Source organism: Canis lupus, chromosome 13 (assembly GCF_011100685.1).
Source record: "Canis lupus familiaris isolate Mischka breed German Shepherd chromosome 13, alternate assembly UU_Cfam_GSD_1.0, whole genome shotgun sequence".
Lineage (NCBI taxonomy): Eukaryota > Metazoa > Chordata > Mammalia > Carnivora > Canidae > Canis > Canis lupus.
Window position 1 is genome coordinate 50,689,053 of NC_049234.1, and position 23,537 is coordinate 50,712,589.

Genomic DNA, 23,537 nt, shown 5'->3' on the forward strand with positions numbered 1-23,537 from the left:
TATTTCATTATATATTTTATATTTATATATATATTTATATTATATATATTTAATATATATTTCATAATATATATATATATCACATCTTCTTTATCCATTCATCAAGCAGTGGACACTTGGGCTACTTCCCTATGTAGGCTATTGTAGATAATGCTGCTATAAACATTGGGGTTCCTGTATCCATTTGAATTAGTGCTTTTGTATTCTTTGGGTAAATAACCAGTAGTGTGGTTACTGGAGAGTAAAGTACTTCTATTTTTAACTTTTTGAGGAACCTCTATACTGTTGTCAACAGTGGCTGTACCAGTTTGCATTCCCACCAGCAGTGCAGGAATGTTCCTTTCTCTCCATATCCTTCTCAACACCTTTTGTTTTGTGTGTTATTGATTTTAGCTATTCCGAAAGACATGAGGTGATATCTCATTGTAATGTTAATTTGCATTTCCCCAATGATGAGTGGTGACGAGCATCTCTTTAATGTATCTATTGGCCATCTATAAGTTTTTGGAAAATGTGTTCATGTCTTCTGCATATTTTCAATTGGATTATTTGGTTTTTGGTGTTCAATTTTATAAGACCTATTATATATTTTGAATTTATTTTTCTTTTTTTTCTTTTTATTTATTTATTTATTTATTTTTTAATTTATTTTTCTGTATAGTATAAGGGAGTGATTCGATTTCTTTCTTTTTCATGCTGCTGTCCAGTTTTCCCAGCACCATTTGTTGAAGAGACTGTCCTTCTCTCATTGCATATTTTTGCCTCCTTTGTTGAAAATTAACAGACCACATAATCATGCGTTTATTTCTGAGCTCTCAATTCTATTCTTTGTAATATAACTTGAAGTCTAGAATCATGATGCCTCCATCTTTGTCTTTCTTTTCCAAAATTGCTTTGACTATGCATGGTGTCTTGTGGTTTCATACAAATTTTAGATTGTTTGTTCTAGTTCTGTGAAATACACTGTTGGTATTTTGATAGGGATTACATTAAATGTGTAGATTGCTTTGGATAGTATAGATATTTTAGCAATATATATTCTTCCAATCCATGAGCATGGACTACCTTTCCATTTCTTTGTGTTATCTTCAGTTTCTTTCATCAGTGTTTTATAGTTTTCAGAGTATAGGTTTTTCACCTCTTTGATAAGTTTATTCCTAGGTTTCTTATTACTTTTTGTACAATTCAAATTGGACTATTTCTTAATTTCCCTTTCTACTTCTTCATTACTGTTGTATAGAAATGCAACAGGTTTCTGTATAATGATTTTGTATCCTGTGACTTTATTGAATTCATTTATCAATTCTAGCAGCTTTTTGGTGGAGTCTTGATTTTTCTCTATTTAGTATCATGTAATCTACAAATAGTGAAAATTCTACTTCTTCCTTGCTAATTTGGATGTCTTTGACTTCGTTTTGTTGTCTGATTGCTGAGGCCAAGGACTTCCTGTACTATGTTAAATAACGGTGGTAGAGAGTGAACATCCCTGTCTTGTTCAAAAAAAGGTGTATGATATGACTTTGATCTTCCTGAATTTGTTGAGGCTTATTTTGTGGGCTAATATGTGTTCTTTTCTGGAGAGTGTTCCATATGCACTTGAAACAAATGTGTATTCTGCTGTTTTAGGATGGAATGTTTTGAATGTATCTATTAAATCCATCAGTTTCAGTGTGTCATTTCAAAGCCATCATTTCCTTATTGATTTTCTGTTTAGGTGATATATCTATTGATGTAAATGGGGTATTAAAGTCACCTATTATTATTGTATTATTATCGATTAGTTCCTTTATGTTTGTTATTAACTGTTTTATGTATTTGGGTGCTCCTATATTGGGTACATAAATATTTACATTTATTATATTATCTTATTGGATGATCCCTTTTATTATTGTATACAGTGCTCTTTTTTGGCTCTTGTTACAATCTTCATTTTGTTTATTTGAGAGAGAGAGTGAGAGAGAGAGAGAGAGAGATCATGCATGAATGGGGGGAGGGCCAGAGGGAGAGGGAGAAGCAAACTCCTTGCTGAGAAGGGACCCTGACATAGGGCTCAATTCCAGGATTCTGAGATCATGACCTGAGCCAAAAACCGATGCTTAACCAACTAAGCCACCAGGTGCCCCTGTCTCTTGTTACACTCATTGTTTTAAAGTCTATTTGTCTAATATAAGTTTTCCTACTTCAGCTTTATTTTGACATCCATTTGCATTATAGATGTTTTTCCATCTTCTCACTTTTTTATCTTCAGGTGTCTTCAGGTCTAAAATGAGTTTCTTGAAGGTAGCATATAGATAGGTTTTGGTTTTTTAATCAATCTTCTTGCCCTCCATCTTTTGATTAGAGTGTTTAGTTCATATACATTCCAAGTAATTATTGATAGATATGTATTTATTGCCATTTTATTATTTGTTTTGTTGTTGTTTCTGAAGATTTTCTCTGATTCTATCTTGTATTTCTCTCTTTCATAGTTTGTGGTTTTCTTTAGTGTTGGGATTTTTTTCTCTTTTTTCTTTGCATATTTATTAGTTAGTGGTTTTTGATATATTGTTACAGTAGGTTTGTATATAACATCTTTTGCATATAGCAGTCTATTTAAGTTGATGGTCTTTTAGGTTTGAACCCATTCTTTACTCCTCTCTTCCCTCATGTTTTAGATATACATTGTTATATTTTATATACTTTTATTTCGTAAGTTCCTTGACAAGTTTTTTTTAACAAAAAGATTCATTTTTAATGCTTTTCTGTTTTCTACCTTAATACTGTCACTTTTGGTCTCTCCTTTCCATTCAGTCCCCTTTAATACTTCTTGCAGGGCTGGTTTAGTGGTCATAAACTCCTTTAGTTTTTGTTTGTTTGGGAAACTCTTTATCTTTCCTTCTATTCTGAATGACAGTCTTGCTGGGTAGAGTATTCTTGGCTGCAGATTCTTCCCAGCACTTTGAATATATCATGCCACTCCTGGCTTGCAAAGTTTCTGTTGAAAAATTTCCTGCTAGCCTCATGGGTTTTACCCAATAAGCTACTGTCTTCTTTTGTCTTGGTACTTTAACTTTTTTTCTTTTTAAAAATATTTATTTATTTGAGAGCAAGAGAGCGAGAGAGCAAGAGAGAGCACAGAGGGAGTGGCAGAAGCAGAGGGAGAAGCAGGCTCCCCACTGAGCAGGGGGCCTGATGCAGGGCTCAATCCCAGGACCCTAGGATCTGACCTGAGCCAAAGGCAGACCTTAGCCAATTGAGCCACCCAAGTGGCTCCTCCAATTTTTTCTTTATCACTATATTTGGCAGTTTAATTACAATATGTCTTGGCATGGATCTGCTTTTGTTGATTTTTATGGGAATTACCTGTACCTCATGGATCTAAATATCTTTTTTCCCCCAGATTATGGAAGTTTTTAGCTATCATTTCAGATAAATTTTCTGCCTCCTTTCCTCTCTCTTCTTCTGGGACTCCTATAATATGAATGTTCTTTCATTTGATGTAGTCACTGAGTTCCCTAATTTCATTCTTGTTTTGCATAATTCTTTTTTTTTCTCTTTTGTTCAGCTTGATTATTTTTCATTATTTTGTCTTCTTGGTTCCTAATTTGTTCCTCTGCTTCTTCTATCCTACTATTCATTTTATTAAGCATGTTTCTAATTCCATTTATTGAACCTTTTATCTCTGCTATATTATTCATTATCTCTGTGTTAAGGATCATGTCTTCCACTCTTTCTCAAGTCCAATGAGTATCCTTTTGATTATTTTTTTAAAGATTTTATTTATTTATTCACGAGAAACACACACACACACACACACACACACACACACACACACACACGAGGCAGAGACACAGGCAGAGGGAGAAGCAGGCTCCATGCAGGGAGCCCGACGTGGGACTTGATCCCAGGTCCCCAGGATCACACCCTGGGCTGAAGGCAGCACTAAACTGCTGAGCCACCCAGGCTGCCATATCCTTTTGATTATTGATTTAAATTCTCTATCAGACATTTTATTTATAAGTTTTGCTTAGATCTCTGCCCATGGCCTTGTCCTGTTCTGGTATTTAGGATAAATTTCTACTTCCACATTTTGTCTGCCTCTCTCTCTCTCTTTCTCTGTGTTAAGGAAGCCAGCTATGTATTCTGCTCTTCAAAATATTGACGTTATGAAGAAGAGGTCCTGGAGTGCCCTGGAGTGCAGTGTGCCTGTTCACCAAATTCTGGCACTTTAGGAGAATATCCTAGCTGTGTTCCTTATGCCCGGCTGTTGTGTCTAAGTTACTTTTCCTTTCAGTGCTGTCTTTTGCACGGACTTGTGCTTATTGTGGGCTGTGGTTATTCTCTGTGATGTTAGTGGGACATAGGCAGGCCAGTTTAGGGGGTTCATGCCTGCCAGGGAACTTGGGAGTGGAGCAGTGGTGTTAACAAAATTTGTACTGGGGCACTAGTCCTATACTGGATCCCCCATAGTGCTGCAGCAGCCAAGGATACAAGGTTGGGTTCAGCACCCCTGCAGCTAGGCCTGGCACCCAAAGGTGGCTGGGGACATGTGGCTGGGCACAGCACTTTGGCAGCTGTGCACCTGGTGCCTGGGTGCAGCACCCTCAACTTTAACAAAATTTGCCCTGAGCCCAGGGCCAAGGCTACCAGGCTTGAAGTGGATAAATCTTCAGGAGAATTGGTGGGTGTGGCACATTGCTTGCAGCTAGGTGCCAAGTGTTTGTGCAACCCTGCCTCCCATAGATGGCCTTGTGTTTTTGCTGAGGGGTGAGGTTAAGATAGCATCTGACAAGTCCCTAATTTTCAGTTAAGTCCCCAACATGCCGTAATTCAATATGAACAGATCTCTCTCCCGTTTGCCTTCATTGTTGAGTAAGCTGATGTTTGCCTTAAAGTTGCCTCTTTAAGAAGGCTACTATCTCATTAAGGGTGGCAACCCAGCTATCACTAACCCTCCTGGCTAGACCTATGCTGAGTCAGCTGACTTTTTTTTTTTTTAGAAAAAATATTTAAACTATTTTATTAATGTTTCTGTTTATAGACATATTTGAGGATTAAATTTGGTGTTTTCTGAACATGAGGTGTAATATGAAAGGAGATGATTCTAGGCTTGGGTCTATGGTTACTTCCAATAAGTTTGGTAATAATTGCAATCTTCAAAGTCATTTCAAAGTAATTGAACCAAAGAAACAAAGGAAAAAACAAAGCTACATCACCAATAATAACAACAACAAATCCTATTTTTTACCATGAAAACAGGTATCGATTATTTTTACACAAGTTACCAATCCCAGTTATCTAATTCTATTGGTGGCCAACCATATCAGGGCGAGGCACAAATACAAACCACGGTCACTTGACAAGGAAAGCTTCTTGAAGACTTCAACTCAGCAAATGTTTTTTTAAAAAAAATATTTGTGATATTCAATGAAGAGTTTCAAGAAATAAGTTATTTAGTGGTGGAAATTACTATCCCAAAAAGGAAAAGTTACATAGTCAGTAAAGACATAATGATAGAAATACATAAAATTACAGCAATAAAATGCTAGGTTAAGAAGCAGTTAGATAAATTGAAGACTCCACTCTCTGTTGGTATAGTAAGTTGAAAGAGTGAAGACATATCACCTGAAACTGAAGAGATTTGAGAGCAAATAAATAGAAAAACAAGTCTTTTCATATTGATGAGTAAACAGATTTCATCATTAAATATCAAGACTCAGTATTTGTAAAAATTGTCAATGTTGATGAAATTCACAAATGATGTTTTCTTGCTGCAACAACAAAAATCCAAGATATATTTCATGTTTTGTCCTCATATCTAGAAGGTTCTGTCCAGGAGGAATTGTGTTGGCTTCTTTACTAATGTTATGCCATTAGTGGTTGGCTCCATGAGAGCTTTTGCCTCTTGGTATAAAATAAAATATTTTTTTTCTAGCTTCTATTATTATTATTATTTTATTTAAATTCAATTTGCCAACATATAGTATGAGTTGACTTTTAAAGCACCAGGCTCCAAGTCCCACTGGTCAAATAAACATGGAATTCAGTCCTTTTGGTTTTTGAAGCCTGACCTTATGGGGATTAGTCTTTCCTGAGTGAGTTCCCTGGTATGAGGACCCATTCCTCAGCCCTCTCCATGCTCAGCCACCTCCCTCCTGTGGGCAGCCTTTCTCTGGCTTTGTGACCTTCCTAAACTTACAGATGCAGCTTCTTCTCTATATTTAATTGTAGAATTTGCTCTGCCAATCTTTGGCTTCCTCTCCACTTTATTTGTAAACATGAAATGGGTCTGATTAGGGTTCTCCTACTCTGCCATCTTCCCTTAGGGTTATAATTTCTTTTAATAGATTTTTAGAATATTAAAATAATATTGCATTCTTGCATAGAAACAAGGTAGGTATTATATATTCATAAATTTTATATTTTATATAATTATATATATTAAGTTACATATTATATATTTATAATTTTTAAAAATTTATTGATATGGTTTATCATTCCTTTCCTTAGGGTTTTTTTTTTTGTTTTGTTTTTGTTGTTGTTTTTCTCTTTAGGGATTTGCATCTGTTATTGCCTTTTAATTTTTCTTTAATATACTGTGTTTGTTGGTTTATTTATAATTGTTGTACCAGCATATTTTATAAATGAGTTGAAATATATTTTCTGGTTTTTCATTTTCTAGAAGAGTTTGTATAGGGAAGAAATAATCTTTCTTTCAAAGTATAAAACAGCCACTGTTAGGTGGTTGGTGTGGTGGTAGGAGATTTTAACTATACCTTCAATTACTTGTAATTGTGAGCTGTGCTTCTGTTGCTCAGGCCCCACTAGGCTACCAGAACGTTTGAAGGTAGTAATATCCCAGGTACACTGCGGGCAATTGTGCAAGAAGGACTATACAGACATTCTAGTTTTAAATCTTTGCTGTAGTCACAGTTACTGGCTCCCATTTGTTTGTGCTTTTTATCCTTTCCCTTAACGTCATTAGATGTTTTCTTATTTATTATTCATTGTATCTATCTATCTATCTATCTATCTATCATCTATCTATTTATTTATTTATTTATTTATTTATTTATTTATTTATTTATTTATGAGAGAGAGAGAGAGGGAAGGAGTATGACAAGAGGGAGGGGCAGGGGAGAAGAAGAAGCAGACTCCCTGCTGCGCATGTGGGGCTCTATCCCAGGACCCTGAGATGTGGCCTGAGTGGAAGTCAGACTCTTAAATGACTGAACCATCCAGTCACCCCTGCTATTTATTTTAAGGAATTTTTAGCTATTTTTATCTTACCTATTATACTGGTTTGCTATTGCATTTATTCTGCTATTTATTTGTTGCCAATTATTTTCTTTGGGTTTGTTCTCTTTTCTTTATAACTAAATTTAGATAACAGCCTCCTAATTATCTTACTTTCTTCTTTTCTACTGTAAGAATAACTTAACGTTTCTTTAAGATTTCTTCTTTGACCTTTGAATTATTTAGAAGTGTAATTTTAAATTTCTAATTTATTCATTAGTTAATTTAGTCAGATAATATGTTACTGATTCTTTGAAAAAAATTTCAAATATGCTTTATGGATGAATATATCATTTTTTGTCTAATACTCAATTTTTAAAATATTCTGTATGTGCTTGAGAAGTATGGCTATTATCTATTTGTGAGGTGCAATGACCAAATATATGCTTATTAGATCAAGGTGTTAATTATGTTGTTCCAATTTTCTACATCCATAGTAATTTTGTTTGTTTCTTTTGTTTTTTGTCTGCTTGTCCTAACATTTTCTAAGCAAATTGCATCAAGGTCTTCCAGTGATGGTGAATTTATAAATTTTCTTTTGTTTCTTTGTTTATGCTTTTTAAGAGTACCTTATTAGATACATATGTTTGGAAAATTTTAAATTACATTGTAAAAGGAATCTTGGTCATTACTTAAAAACCCTCTATAGCTTTGATAATGCTTTTTGTTTGGTTGCCTGATATTAAACTAATTTTTAACATACTGTCCAGTTATCTTTTGGTAATTTTTTGTTTGGTTTGCTTCTAGCTTCTTTTGTTTCAATTGTCTCCTGAAAGTCACATCTAGATATAAATATGTAGACATGTGTATATTTTATCTGGAAATTATATTTGGAAATCTTTGGTCTGCCTGATGTATTTTGCCCATTTATCTTTCATATACTCATAGATTCATTTTTTTACCATATTATTTCATATTTTATATATATATCTCATTCATTTATTTTCTTCTCTCTTTTTCCCTCTTTTGAAGATAGGTTATCTTTTAATATTCTGATATATTTCCTTCAACTAGATTAGAATTTATGTACTTATAATTTTTTATCATTACTCTTGATATTTTACCACAAATAATTTCAAAGTCTAAAGTTTTTTTTGCAAAGTCTAAAGTTAATTAGTATTTTTTTCATCACAAAATAGAGCAAAAGCCCTAGTACTATTTTAAACTCTGAGAAACCCTCTTAAGTTCAACAAGAGTAGTGCTTTATTTCTATTGTTTATTTTAGCTTCACACTTTAGGCTTGTTTTTAATACTTGAGTTTAACTAATTGTCTCTGCTATTAATTTTTCATTTTTGGATTTAAAGGATTTATTAAATCTTTTATCAGGCATATTAGGGCCATGAGTTAAAATGTATGATATCCATGTCATTAAGAAGTTTCATGTGTAGCTAAAAGGAGTGTCAAAATCCTCACTATGGGTCTTCATTAAGAGTGATGTGAGTGCAGAAGGTAATGTGACTAAATAACCAGGAATATTTCATTTAATTTCTATTGATTTTATAAGCAATTATTTTTAGATTTACTTCCATATTTATGTATATATTTTTGTGCACAATTCTTTCTTACATCTTATACATTTTTTTTCTATATAGATAATTAAATTGTGAAAAGACAATTTTCTTTTCATTCTGTATATCTTTAAAAAGTCTTATTGTCTTGTGCTGGCTTGGATGGACTCCAGTTTTTGTTGAACAGGAGTGAGAGTGAGCTTCCAAGATTTATTCCTGAATATAAGGAGGAAACCTTCAGATTTTTACTATGTGTAATGTTACCATAGGATCTTTTTGTAGATATCTTGTGAGTAATAGTTTAAGAAATTATTTTCTAATCATGATTTGCTGAACATTATTATCCTGTTTGTAAGTTGAATTTGGTCAAAGTTTTTCTTCTATCAATTTATATGATTATATAATTTTCTTCTTTAGTCTGTTCATATGAAAAAATATACTGACTTATTTTGGGAAGTTAGAGTACCCTTGCATTTTCAAATCAATCAACACAATACATCACATCAATGAGAGAAAGATAAAAACCACATGATCATTTCAATAGATGCAGAAAAAAACATTTGGCAAAGTACAACATTCATTCATGATAAAAGCCCTCAATAAAGTAGTTTTAGAGTGAACATTCCTCAATATAATAAAGAATATATTTATTTATTTATTTATTTACTTATTTATTTATTTATTTTTAAAGACATATATTTAAAACCCACAGCTAACATTATCCTCAATGGGGAAAAACTAAGAGCCTTCCCCCTAACATCAGAAACAAGACAGGCATGTCCACTCTCACCACTTTTATTCAATATAGTACTGGCAGTCCTAGCCACAGTAATCATACAGGAAAAACAAGTAAAAGGCTTCCAAATCAATAAAGAAATAAAACTTTCATTGTTTGCAGATGACACGATACTATATAGAGAAAAACCAAAAGACTCCACCAAAATTCTACTACAACTGAGAAATGAATTCAGTCGCAGAATACAAAATATACAGAAACCCATTGCATTTCTATACACCAGTAATGAAGCATCACAAAGAGAAACTAAGGAATCAATCCCATTTACAATTGCACCACAACAATAAAATACCTGGGAATAAGCTTATCCTGTAAGTTTGAGAGATGAAAGTCCTGTACTCTGAAAACTATAAAACTCTGAAGAAAGAAATTGAAGATGACACAAAGAAATGGAAAGGAAGTGCATACTCATGGATTGGAAGAATAAAAATATTGCTAAAATGTCAATGCTACCCAAAGCAATCTACACATTTAATGCAATCCCTATCAAAATACTAAGAGTATATTTCATAGAACTAGAACAAACAAGTCTAAAATTTCTATGAAATCACAAAAGACTATGCATAAGCAAAACAATCTTGAAAAAGAAAAAAAAAACTGGAAGTGTCATAATTCCAGGCTTCATGTTATACTACAAAGCTGTAGTAATCAAGGCAGTGGGGTACTGGCACACAAATGGAAACATAGATCAATAGAACAGAATGGAGAGCTCAGAAATAAACACATGATTATGTGATCCATTAATCTTCAACAAAGAAGGCAAGAATATGCAATGGGAAAAAGAAAGTTTCTTCAACAAAGAGTGTTGGGAAAACTGGACAGCAACATGCAAAAGAATGGACCAAAAAAATTGGACCAATTTCTTACACCATACACAAAAACATACTCAAATGGATTCATGACCTAAATGGGAGACTTGATACCACAAAAATCCTAGAGGAGAGCATAGGCAGTAATTTCCCAGACATTGGTTATAGTAACTGTTTTCTAGATATATCTCCTGAGACAAATGAACCAAAGAATACACTGCCGAGACTACATCAAAATAGAAATCTTCTGCACAGCAAAGGCAACAAGTCAACAAAATTAAAAGACAAGCTACCAAATGGAAGAGGTATTGGCAAATGAATTTCTGATAAAGGGTTAGTGTCCAAAATATAGAAAGAACTCAATACAAGAGAAATAAATAATCCAATTAAAAAGTGGGCAGAAGACATGAACAGACATTTCTCCAAAGAAGACATACAGAGGGCCAACAGTCAAATGAAAAGATGCTCAACATCACTGATTATCAAGGAAATGCAAATCAAAACCACAGTCAGATATCAGTCACCTCACATCTGTGAGAGTGGCTAAATAATAATAATAATAAAAAAAACCCACAAGAAATAATAAGTGTTTGAGAGGATGTGGAGAAAAGGAACTCTTGTGCACTGTTAATGGGAGTGCAAACTGGTGCAGCCATCATGGAAAACAGTGTGGTTTCCTCAAAAAATTAAAAATGGAAATAACATATGATCCAGTAATTCCATTACAGGGTATTTACCCAGAGAGTATGAAAGCACTAGTTTGGAGAGATGCATGACACCCCTCCTCCCCCCATATTAACTGTAGCATTATTTACAATAGCCAAACAACGGAACCACTCAAATGTTTATCAATAGATGAATGGAAAAAGAGGATGTTAGATACACACACACAATGAAAATTATGTAGCCTTATAAAATGAAATCTTGCCTTGCAGCGATATGTATGAATCTAGAGAATATAATGTTAAGTGAAATAAGTCAAAGAAAGAAAGATACATGATTTCAATTATGTGTGGAATTGAAGAAATAAAATAAATGAATGAAGAAAAAAAGAGATAAACCAAAAATCCCAAACGCTTAGCTGTAGAGAATAAACTGATGGTTACCTGAGAGCAGATGGGTGGGAGGAGGAGCTAAATAGATGAAGAGGATTAAAAGGACATGTATCTTGATGAACACTAAGTAATGTATAGAATTGTTGAATCACTATATTGTACACCTGAAACTAGTATGACATTGCTAAGTATACTGGAATTAAAAATAAATAATAATAATAAATGAAGAAGCCTTGCATTCTCAGATTAACCCTGCTTGTATATATTATCCTATTGATATATTTCTGAATTTAATTTGCTAATATTTTGTTGAGGACTTCTTCATCTATGCTCATGAAGACTATTAGTCTGTTGTGTTTTTTTTTTTTCCTTGTAATACTTTGTCCAGTTTTGGTATCAGACTAGTCTCAGATTCATAAAAGGAGTTGAGTAGTGCTCTCATCACTTCTATTTTCTGAAAGATTTTATTTTATTTTCTCCTTAAATATTTGGTAAAATTTACCAAAGAAGGCATATGTGACCTCAGTTTTCATTGTCTATTATTCTTTAATAAATATGGGGATATTCAGATAATTTGGTTTTTGGAGTGAGTTCTGGTAGTCTGTGTCTCTCAAGAGATTTGTTTATTTTATCTAACTTGTTGAACTCAGGGGCATAATATTACTTTTAGTATTGCCTGATTAGCTTCTTAATGTCCTTCTTTTACCTTTGATACTGATAATTTATGTCTTTTGTCTTTATATTTCTTGGTCAGTTTGCCTAGAGATTAAGGAATTTACTCATGTTCTCTTTTGGTTTTATTGAGTTTCTCTATTATGTTTTTAATTCCATTCTTTTGTATTTGATATTTAATATTACTTCCCTCCAGTTTGCCGTGAATTTAATTTGCTCTTCTGTATTCATTTCACAATTATTTTTTTTCAAATATAAGTATTTGATTCCATAAATTTTCCTCTGAGCACTGCTTTTGCTGTATCCTCAAAATTGGTGTCCTGTGTTTTGCATTTTCATTCAATTCAAAATATAATAAAAAATCCCTTGTGATTTCCTTTTTAGCTCATTAGCAACTTAGAAATATGTTGATTAATTTCTTATATTTGAGGATTTCCCAGGGGTCTTTTGGTGAGTGATTTCTAATTTTATTCCTTTATGGTCAAGGAACATATTTTGTATGATTTCAAATTTTTATGTGGTTGGTTTATGGCCCACTTTGTGGTCTATCTCAATGAATGTTCCATGTGCGCTTTAAAAAAATGTCTATTCTATTATTGTTATGTGGACCTTTCTACAGGTGTCAATAAACATCAATTAGGAAAGTGAGTTAATCATGTTAACATAGTCTTCTGTATCTTCATTGATTTTTCATTTGTTTCATAGCTTAGTGAGAAAGAAATGTTAGTCTTCAATTTTAATTGTACATTTTTCTGTTTTTCTTCTTAGTTCATCAGTTTTTGTTCCATGTATTTTGCACATCTGCTATATGCATATACATTTAGGTTTGTTATGGCTTTTTGGTGAATTGAAACATTTACTGTTATAGAGTGTCCTTTGTTATTTATTCTTTTCCTGAACTTTATTTTGTCTATGTTAATATAATCCTTCAGGTTCTCCTTGTTTTCATGTTGTATCTTTTTTTATCATTTTAATGTATTTTTCATTTTATATTTTAAACAGGATTCTTATAAATGACATATACACAAGTCTTGCTTTTCATCCAGTCTATCTGTCTTTAATTGGCATGTTTAGAGAATTTACATTTAATGTTAATATGATGTAGTTGAACTAAAGTCTACATTCTTACTAGTTGCATTCTATTTATTCTGTTGTTTGTTGTTTCTGTTTCGTTTTTTGTTTTTTTTTTTTAACATTGACTCTTTCTTTATTTAGCTTTTTTTTTTGCAACTATAAATTACAATCACTAGTACACCTGTAATTCTTTATAGTGTGTTCAACTAAGAGAAAGCAAACACAGCATAGGTCAATTTAAAAGAAATCACAGTACTTAGTGTAATCTGCAAAAGAGGGAAATAGTCTTGGGCCCACTCCTTGGAAATAAATATCAAGTAACCATAAAAATATTCAGCCATTTTCCAGGTATTCAGGGAGGTTCATGCATGGTCCCCAGGCAGAGCATCAGAGTTCCTCTTTATTTATTCTGTTTGCTGTGTGTCACTCTCACCTTTAAAACTTTTTTCTTCTTGCTTTTGGATTATTTATGATTGTATTTTAGATTTACTAATGTTTTTAATTATACCTCTTTAAAAAAATCTGTTGTTGTTTTAGTGTTTGCTCTAAGGTTTACAATAGAAATCTTTAAGTAATTGCAACCTACCTTTATCTGATATTATACTGCTTCATGTGTATTTTAAGCACCTTATAACCATACACTCTTTATTTCTTTTCCTTTTTTGTGCTGTTTTTATCATATATTTTACTTGCATATATATTTAGAATCCTCAATAGATTCTATTTTTGTATACACAGTCCATTATATTTTAGACTTATTACAAATAAAAATCATGTATTTCATATTTACCTTCATTTTAACTATTGACCTTACAGACTCTTAAAACTGTCTTAGAGCCTTCAGGATTTCCAAGATCACATTTTGAGACCTGCTGATATAATCCATCAAGATTTATATAAACTATGTTATTTTCTTTCTTTATGCTTTCCACTTTTTATTCAAACTTTAAGATACATCTTTCTAACTCAGTACTCTACTTTTGGCAGCAGATGTAAAAGATATTTTATTAAAAAGCATGATTGTTTGCTTTTGTAAGACTAACACAAAAATGTGTTAATAAAGGAGATTGGGACCTACATATTCCTGAGAAATATTTTTTGAGAACTAGTGATTTTATTTTTATTTGGCACTTTGAGCCGTTTATCACGAACACATAGTATTATTGTATATACTTTTATCTTTTAAGTCATAAGAGATAGTACCATGGGATCTGGCCCAGTTATTGGAGCATTTAATTTTCTTTGTATAACTCAGTTATCACTTAAATTAGTTGAACCATTTCATTGCATTATGAAATGTCATATAACAATTGGATGCACTCACAAGAAGCAATGACAGATCCTCTGAGCCATGTAGAGGCTTAAGATGATCAGTTTTGTTTAGGTCAGTCTACTCCTCAATTGCTCCCACAACTGATCATCTCAAATGGAAATAAAGAACATGTGAAACATATCCAATTTTGTGCAGATATGGAGAGCAGCTCTTATCAATTACATTTCCTACATATGGTAATGGGAAAATGTTTTTTTGAAATATTTGAAAGGGATTAAACTATGAGGACATTATTTTGTCTAAAAATATTCTAAGAAGACATTCTGACTCTTACTTTTTTGCTTGCAATACCCATGTCATCTGCTATCTATATTATTTTAGGTGTCTTTTATTCTCAGTTATTCATCATTGGAAAAAAGTTATAAAATATCTCTGTGCCTCATCTTTATTTGATAGGAACATCTTTCTTGCTTTTAAGAAATTGCTACTTTTAATATGGTTATGTAAAACTTAGTTGCTTATACTTTTCAGGTCTCCAAAAATGTTGTTAAAATTTATTTTTTTGCACAAAAATATAGTAGTGTGATTTTTAAATCACATGTTAAAGTATTATAATTATAAGCTACGAAATTAGTATCTTTGTTTGTAAATGTTAAGTTCCAGCATTGGGTAATAGATGTGAACTTAAAAGTAAGATATTTGTCTAAGAATCATTACTTAGACAAATATACACTATTAGAAACTGCTTAAATATTTATTTGACATAGTTTTCATATATATGAAATAGATGACTGCATGATGTTTATTATGTTCACAAAGTCTTACAGAATACTATATCACAATAATAAAATACCAAATTCAAAAAATTTACAAATTAAAATCAAAACAATTTTTGAAAAAATTGAAGGCATAGTTACTTGCTTTTCAGAGATGTCATTGAACTTCAAATAATTTTATCATGTCTGATGAAAGATATAAGAGGCATCATTTAATGCTATAAGGATTAACTTCTTATATTGTTACAAATCTTTTATGAAGTATTCTACAGTAGATATTAACTTATTTAATTAAAGGTGAAGTTTTTATGGGTAATTGTTTTCTAATTTAACCTGAATTTATTGTTATTTTCAAAGCGTTGGAAAATGTATCTCATTTATATTGTAGACAGGTTGATTTAGTTTAACATGCATCTGAAATCAAACTTTAAATCTTGGGCCAAATGACAGCTTCTTGCAAATAGATATTTTTCATTTTAGGCTGGTTGTTGTATAAAAGTTACAGAAATTTAGAGGTTTAAAATGGTAATTATTATTTCACAGTTTCTGTGCACTGGACGTCTGGGTACAGCTTAGGTGCTTCTGATGCAAGGTCCCTCATAAGACTGCAATCCAGGTGTTGACCAGGGTTATGCTCTCATCTGAAGACTTGACTGAGGAAGAATCTATATTTAAACTTATTCATATGGTTCTTGGCAGAATTTCCTCATATGCATTTTTTCTGACAGGGCCTTTATTGCTTGCTTGTGGGCTTCCAAACTCTTTTGGTAACTGAGTGTTTTTCTATAGGTAAGCACTTAAAAGGCAACTAACTTCCATCAAAACTAATTAGCAAGAAAGCAAGAGAAGACATGCAAGATGGAAGCCATAATTTTGTAACCTCTCCTTGGAAGTGACATTCTATCACTTTGCTATAGCTTATTGATTAGAAGGGAATCACTAAGTTCAGCCTATTTACAAAGGGAGGGGAATACATAAAAGTATGCATGGTAGATGGGAATCTTTAGGTCCCTATTAGAAGCTTTCAATGACATTTGTTTTAAGACACTCTTGAATTTTTGATACATTGAAAGAAGAATTTAAAATGAACTCACATTTGGTAAAACCAGTATATGATATTGAAATAGACGTAGTAAAGGGACAATATTTGTTTCTTTTAGAAAGTATATGTTTTATTTGATCAAAACATACCCAAATTTTCTCTGTAAATCTGTTATCCATTTTTATTTTATCCTTTTCTTTCTGGAGACATGAATTCTCAGATAGCAAAATTTGTGTTTCTAAAGCTTGTGCCATTTTCTACAAATGCAGTGTTTGATCTGCCTAAATTCAATTGAACAGCATTTATTTATAGGTCAGAGAGCCCTAGGGAAGTGTTCTACTTCAACTTGAGTACACCTTTGAGATCATAACTTAACATGAATATACCTTTGCAATAATGACTTTGAGGTTCTCAATGAACTATTTGACAGTCCCTTAGCTTTCTGAGATGCAGAAAGCTCTATTAAGTAAGGTACATTTAGGGCCATGAGAGAAACATCTCTGGATGTGCTTAGTCTAAATTCTCTTGGACAGAGGATAGAAAAATCATTAACTTTCCTCTATTTGCTCTCTTAATAACTCTTGATCTTCTGGATGAACATTAAATTTTCGCAAAAGGCAAGACTATGAAACTAGAGACCAACTGATTTTATTTAAAAAGGTGATATATAAATTCCCTTTAGCTTATCATTAATTCTCCCATGTTCCAATTTCTCTTCAACAATCAATTAAAATTTTCTCTTGTAGAGAGATAATACTCTCCTTTGTCTCATTATTTATGTTAGCTACTTTTAAGGTGGCCCAGTCACTATGACAAGGAATCCTACCACCAAGGCAGTCACTATAAAATATAAGACTATCCAAACTCGAGCTTTATTAGGTTTAGTGCTTGTTTCAGGTACAATTTTAGAATTTGAATACAGAGGTTCTCAGGCATTGCATTCTGTGACTTGATACTGCTGAATGCCCACCAGTATGCCTTAATCTGTCTAAAATAGTTGTAATGACCCTAGATTTGCATCCCTAGGAATTAGCACTTGGGAAAGCAGATAACTTCCTTCATTATTTATCACTTCTTGCCTCCCATTAGCCCAGTTAACAGCTGTTCTGCCCCAAATGATGAGGGTAGTTTCAAACTATTCAACAATGTTGATTGAACAAATGAGTTGTTAGTTTTGTTTGACATAGATTCAAAGAATTGCTATTTTTGTATGTCTATTGCATTTTAAATGACAATTTAAAATGTAGAAAAAAGTGACCATAATTGCAAAAATTAAGCTTTTGCTGGTCAGAAGACATTATAGATAGAAAAATGTTCATAACCATATTGCCTCTATATCTTAGTATGAAACTGAAATTGAGGTAAGCTCTACAGATAGTATTAACTTTGTTCACTTTATTTTTTCTTCATATAATTGTAATCACGTCTGCCCTGTGTTTTTACTTCATATCTTTCATGATTGTGTTTGTAAGTAATTTCCTTTTTTTCTAATGAAAGATATATGATCAGACTTTCTCTGATGTTGCTCACTGTTTCAGCAGTGTCAATTAGGGATTGCTGTTTCCCAGAATGCAACTAAGAAGCATGTATTTGTGATGTTCTCTGTCCTTCTCTCCTCTTTTGTCATTTGAGAGCTTTATCATTCAACTCCTAACATTTAAAATTCATGCTTGGTGAAAAACATGCTTGGTGAAAAACATGATTTGTGTCTCCAAATTATTTAATAATTTGTGTGTGTGTGTGGGGGGGGTCAGATTAATATACCAAATGAGTAAGGAGGAAATGATTAGAGAATGAGATATTGAGTACTTGAAACTGAGATTTCAGAAATGGGGCAGTTATTGATGATGGCAGGGGCTAGTTTACCAAAGGAAGTAAGTACCTGAGATGATGGCAAGGATATTCAGATATTGAGAAGTCAGGGATATATCTATATTGATAGTTGAAGTCAATAAGAAGGCTAATATGAGTAAAGGAAGAAGAGAAAATAAATAATGAAGTAAGTGTCAAAAGCATCAGCAAATAAAGGAGATATGAAGTAATTAGGAAGTGAGAGCAATAAATAGAGGAAAAAATGGTATCAACTGACAGACAATGACTACACTGAGAGAACATTGTTTTTCCTATCACTCTTATCAGGGCAGAAATTTTTAACTCTCTTATTTCCTGTATTTCCTTATTGTGTTACAGACCTGCGTTTTGCTTTATGATTATTTTAGGCATATTTAAGTATGTGGTAACACTAGAAATTTATAGAATGAATAGAGGAGATGTCAGGATACAAAATCAATGCACAGAAATGAGTTGCATTTCTATACATTAACAATGAGACTGAAGAAAGAGAAATTAAGGAATCAATCCCATTTACAATTATACCCAAAACCATAAGATACCTAAGAATAAACCTAACAAGAGATGTAAATGATCTGGACCCTAAAAACTACAGAATGTTTCTGAAAGAAATTTAGAAAGACATAAAGAGATGGAAAAACATTCTATGCTCATGGATTGGAAGAATAAATATTGTGAAAATGTCTCTGCTACCCAGGGCAATTTACACATTCAATACAATCCCTCTCAAAATACCATGGTCTTTCTTCACAGAATTTGAACAAATAAGATTTGTATGGAATCCGAAGAGACCGCAAATAGCCAGAGGAATACTGAAAAAGAAAACCAATGCCATGGGCATCACAATGCTGGGTTTCAAGCTGTACTACAAAGCTGTGATCATCAAGACAGACAGTATGGTACTGGCACAAAAACAAACACATAGGTCAATGGAACAGAATAGAGAACCCAGAAAAGGCCCTTCAACAATATGGTCAACTAACATTCGACATAACAGGAAAGAATAACCACTGGAAAAAGGACAATCTCTTCAATAAATGGTGTTAGGAAAATTGGACAGCCACATGCAAAAGAATGAAAGTAGAGAATTCTCTTACACCATACACAAAGATATACTTAAAATGGATGAAAGATCTAAATGTGAGACAAAAATCCATCAAAATCCTAGAGAACACAAGCAACACCCTTTTTGAACTTGGCCACAGCAACTTCTTGCAAGACACATCTATGAAGGCAAGGGAAACAAAAGCAAAAATGAACTATTGGGACTTAAGATAAAAAGCTTCTGCACAGCAAAACAGTCAACAAAACTAAAAGACAAACTTACAGAATGGGAGAAGGTATTTGTAAATGACCTATCAGATAAAGGGCTAGTATCCAAGATCTATAAAGAACTTATCAAACTCAGCACCCAAGAAACAAAAAATCCAATCATAAAATGGGCAGAAGACATGAGCAGAAATTTCACAGAGGAAGACATACACATGGCCAACACGCACATGAGAAAATGCTCCGCATCACTGGCCATCAGGGAAATACAAATCAAAACCACAATGAGATACCACCTCACACCAGTGAGAATGGTGGAAATTAACAAAACAGGAAACAACAAATGTTGGAGAGGATGTGGAGAAAGGGGAACCCTCTTGCACTGTTGGTGGGAATGCAAACTGGTACAGCCACTCTGGAAAAAGTGTGGAAGTTCCTCAAGAAATTGAAAATAGAGCTACCCTATGACTTACCAATTGCACTACTGTGCATTTACTCCAAAGATACTGATGTAGCAAAAGGATGGGACACCTGCACCCCAATGTTCATAGTAGCAATGTCCACAATAGCCAAACTGTGGAAGGAGCCGTGAAGTCCTTCAACAGATGAATGGATAAAGAAGATGTGGTCTATATATATATATACAATGGAATATTACTCAGCCATCAGGAGAGATGAATACCCACCATTTGCTTTGATGTAGATGGAAGTGAAGAGTATTATGAAAAGTGAAATAAGTCAATCAGAGGACAATCGTCATATGGTTTCATTCATACGTGGCATATAAGATATAGTGAAAGGGATTATATGGGAAAGGAGGGAAACTGAGTGGGAAAGAATTAGAGAGGAAGACAAACCATAAGAGACTTCCTAACTCTGGGAAACAAACAAAGGGTTGCGGGAGGGGTGGAGGGTGGGTGAATGGGGTAATTGGGTGATGAGCACTGAGGATAGCAATTGATGGGATAAGCACTGGGTGTTATACTAAATGTTGGAAAATTGAATTTAAATTAAAAAGTGTAAAAAAAAAAATAAAAGGAGAAAAAAGAAATTGCTTACAACAAAAAGTTCCCCTAGTCTTCATTATTTTAGTAACAAATGAAATCGTTTTGAGAATTGTGATTTTCATAACTAATTAGCCTTTGAATTCACAAATCTTTGCATCTTTCATTATGTTTACTGAAATGCCCAAACTCACCAATCCAGTTCAGCTCTCCTGTGAATATTAACCATGTAAGATTAATTACCTTAAGACCCTCAAATCAAGTAAACTCAATGACATTTACTGTACCATTCAGCCATTTGCCCCTTTTCATCAATCTCGTAATGCTTCTTGAATCACAATTAAAACTCGAAATAAATAAAGATGCTGGAAGTTTCAAGTAGCACTTCTTAATGGCTTAACATTTAGGTTTTTGTCACTCTCCAAAAAACAAACTGGGAAATAATTTCTTGGAGAATGAAAGAAGCAAGGAAGAAGTCTTCATATTTCTGTGGTCTGTAATTCTCTTATAATGGGTATGAACTCTAGAGACACCCACAAAGATCAGCAATCCTTATGAACAAAACTGGCCTTAATTTCAATTAGGATAATATCAACAGGAGAGTTTACTAATCAGGGGAAAAAAGTAGAATGGTCTCTGATGTTGTTTCAGTATTTAGAGTTGTTAATGATGTGTTACTGATGACATTTAGTACCTTATTATTCTCTTAAAAGAGTTTAACATCAATGGGAAACTTGAGGAAAGAAAATTAAAGTAGGCTAATTTAACACAATCATGCTGTATAATTTTATGTGTTATTTCTCTCTCTCTTTCTTAATCCCCTATATCTTATTGTTATTTTAAAAATTAAATCCCAGTCTCTTACGGAAAAATCTATCAGTAACCCTAATGCTAACACATCTATCTGAAAACACTTTCCCCATGGAGCCTTGATATCTAGACTTGTGTTTAATTTCAAAGTCTACTTTTCTTTTGAAAATAAAATGTAACGATAACATACTGATCTCCAGATTCATGCACAAAAAGGGAACTCTATCAAGAAACTCATTTTGTACTATTCACATAATTTTCATTTAAAACAGAGGACATTAGGTATGGAAAATTTTGACTTGATATGAACATCAAAAATAATGTAGGAAAGTATGCAAAGAACCAGTGTAGGAAAGACAATAAATCCTCTGATGGTCTGTTTCTTGTAATCTCTACTTAATGCATTCATGGGAAGCAATAAATAAATATTGTAGAATCTGAACTACTTGTTCCATGAACTAGTGTCTGTAGCAGTAAAAACAAAGCTTACTTTATGTTAGCTAGGCAAAACTGTATGAGAGTCTAATGATTCAAAGAAGTCAAAGTATACTGCTAACTTTTCCCAATTCTTTGGAATATTGGCATTGTTATAAAGTGATATAAAGTATCTGATTTGTATCTTACAAAGATAGAAATGATGAGCAGAAAAGAAAACTGAATATATATTTTATAGATTTATAGAGAGGGCTTGGGCACATAGAACTGGGGTCATGGATTCTTATTTTAATGACATCAGGTACATTATTTTTATGTTCTGGCCTTAAGACTTCAGGTCCATAAGTAGGCAATTAAACCATTTGTGACTGGATAAAATGTTCTATCTTCTAGTGTCCTGCATTTATTTCCCTCTTATCTAGGTAAGGAAAATGTCTTTTTAATAAAATCAAGTAAAAAGCTATTATCAATTTAACATTAATTTATCAACTTCTTGGGATCCCTGGGTGGCGCAGCGATTTAGCGCCTGCCTTTGGCCCAGGGCGCGATCCTGGAGACCCGGGATCGAATCCCATGTCGGGCTCCTGGTGCATGGAGCCTGCTTCTCCCTCCGCCTGTGTCTCTGCCTCTCTCTCTCTCTCTCTGTGTGACTATCATAAATAAAAATAAAATTAAAAAAAAATAATTTATCAAATTCTGCTATTTAGAGGTATGCAATATCAGCCCAAGAAGCCTTTGGTTATATTTAAGGCCCTTCATGCTAAAATTAGAGAAACATAAGGATCATCATCACCGTAAATAAGTGAATGAAACCATAAATAAAAATCTTTATAACCTTGACCTCTGAGAAAAAATCAGGATGGGTGGGAACGGGATAATTGGGTAGAAAATGAAAAGGAAAACAAAAGAGAAATAACTGTACCTGAGGAATGGAGATGACAAAAAAATTGAGAGGAGACAGGAAAGAGGGGACACCTACCTGAAGCCAACTTTGAAAAACAACTTGATGAAGCAAGTTAAGAACTGTTTTGCACTGCCTTCTGTAGTCTCTCTGTGTTAGTACTAAGGACTGAATTGTGTTCTTCCCCCAAATTCATTTCTTGAAGCCCTGACTCACAAAGCCCCATTATTTGCTAATGGGGCCTTTGGGACACAGTTAGGTTTAGGTGAAGTCATGAGGGTGTGGACCTCATGATGATTAGTTCCCTAATAAGAAGAGAGAAAGAGTTTGCTGTCTCTCTTTCCTTACCATGTGATGACACAGCAAAAAGGTGGCCATCTATAAGTCATGAAGGGAGCTTTCACCAGAAACTATGCTGATGCTTGATCTTGGATTTCTACTGTCTAGAACTTTGAGAAAATAAATTCCTGTTTTTTAAGTAACCCAGTCTTTGGCATTTTATTATGGCAGCCTGAGCTGACCAAGACAGTCATGGCATGTTAATTTTAAGGTTTTTTTTTTTTCTCTATTAATGTATTACAGTTATTCGGGAGATATAAGTAAAAGATCTCACAGAGGTTGATGGCTAACTTTGATATTCCAATGTTTGAAAGTTAGCAGGCTCTATTCTTGTGACTTCTGTGGTCATTGCTTTAGTTTAGACTGGAAGGCAAGTTCAGCGTGAAGTAAAGGTGGATTCAGGTGGATTCAGAAAAAAGAATCCATGTAACTATTTATTTAACATTTATTTATTTGTTTGTTGGTTTAATGTATGAATGAATATTTATCCATTTAATATTAATATTTATTGAGTATCTGCAAGTGCTAGACACTATTCTGAGACTGGAAATCCAGTGCGGAATACGGATGATTCAAATCCCTATTTATGTAGAGTTTAAATTATAGGAAGTGGGTGCACACAGTAAACTGAGTAATGAGATCTATAT

At 33.2% G+C, this 23,537-nt stretch overlaps 1 long non-coding RNA gene across 2 annotated transcripts in view; it reads right to left on the bottom strand.

The window, feature by feature from the left end:
• LOC102153092 overlaps nt 1-22,961 on the bottom strand; it is a 51,341-nt gene extending 28,380 nt beyond the window's left edge. The window contains exon 1 of one of the 2 annotated variants that reach the window (XR_005369040.1): nt 22,630-22,961. This is a non-coding gene — a long non-coding RNA (uncharacterized LOC102153092). The remainder of the gene's footprint in view (nt 1-22,629) is intronic. The other variant, XR_005369039.1, reaches the window with a different exon arrangement.
• Nucleotides 22,962-23,537: the final 576 nt, after the last annotated feature.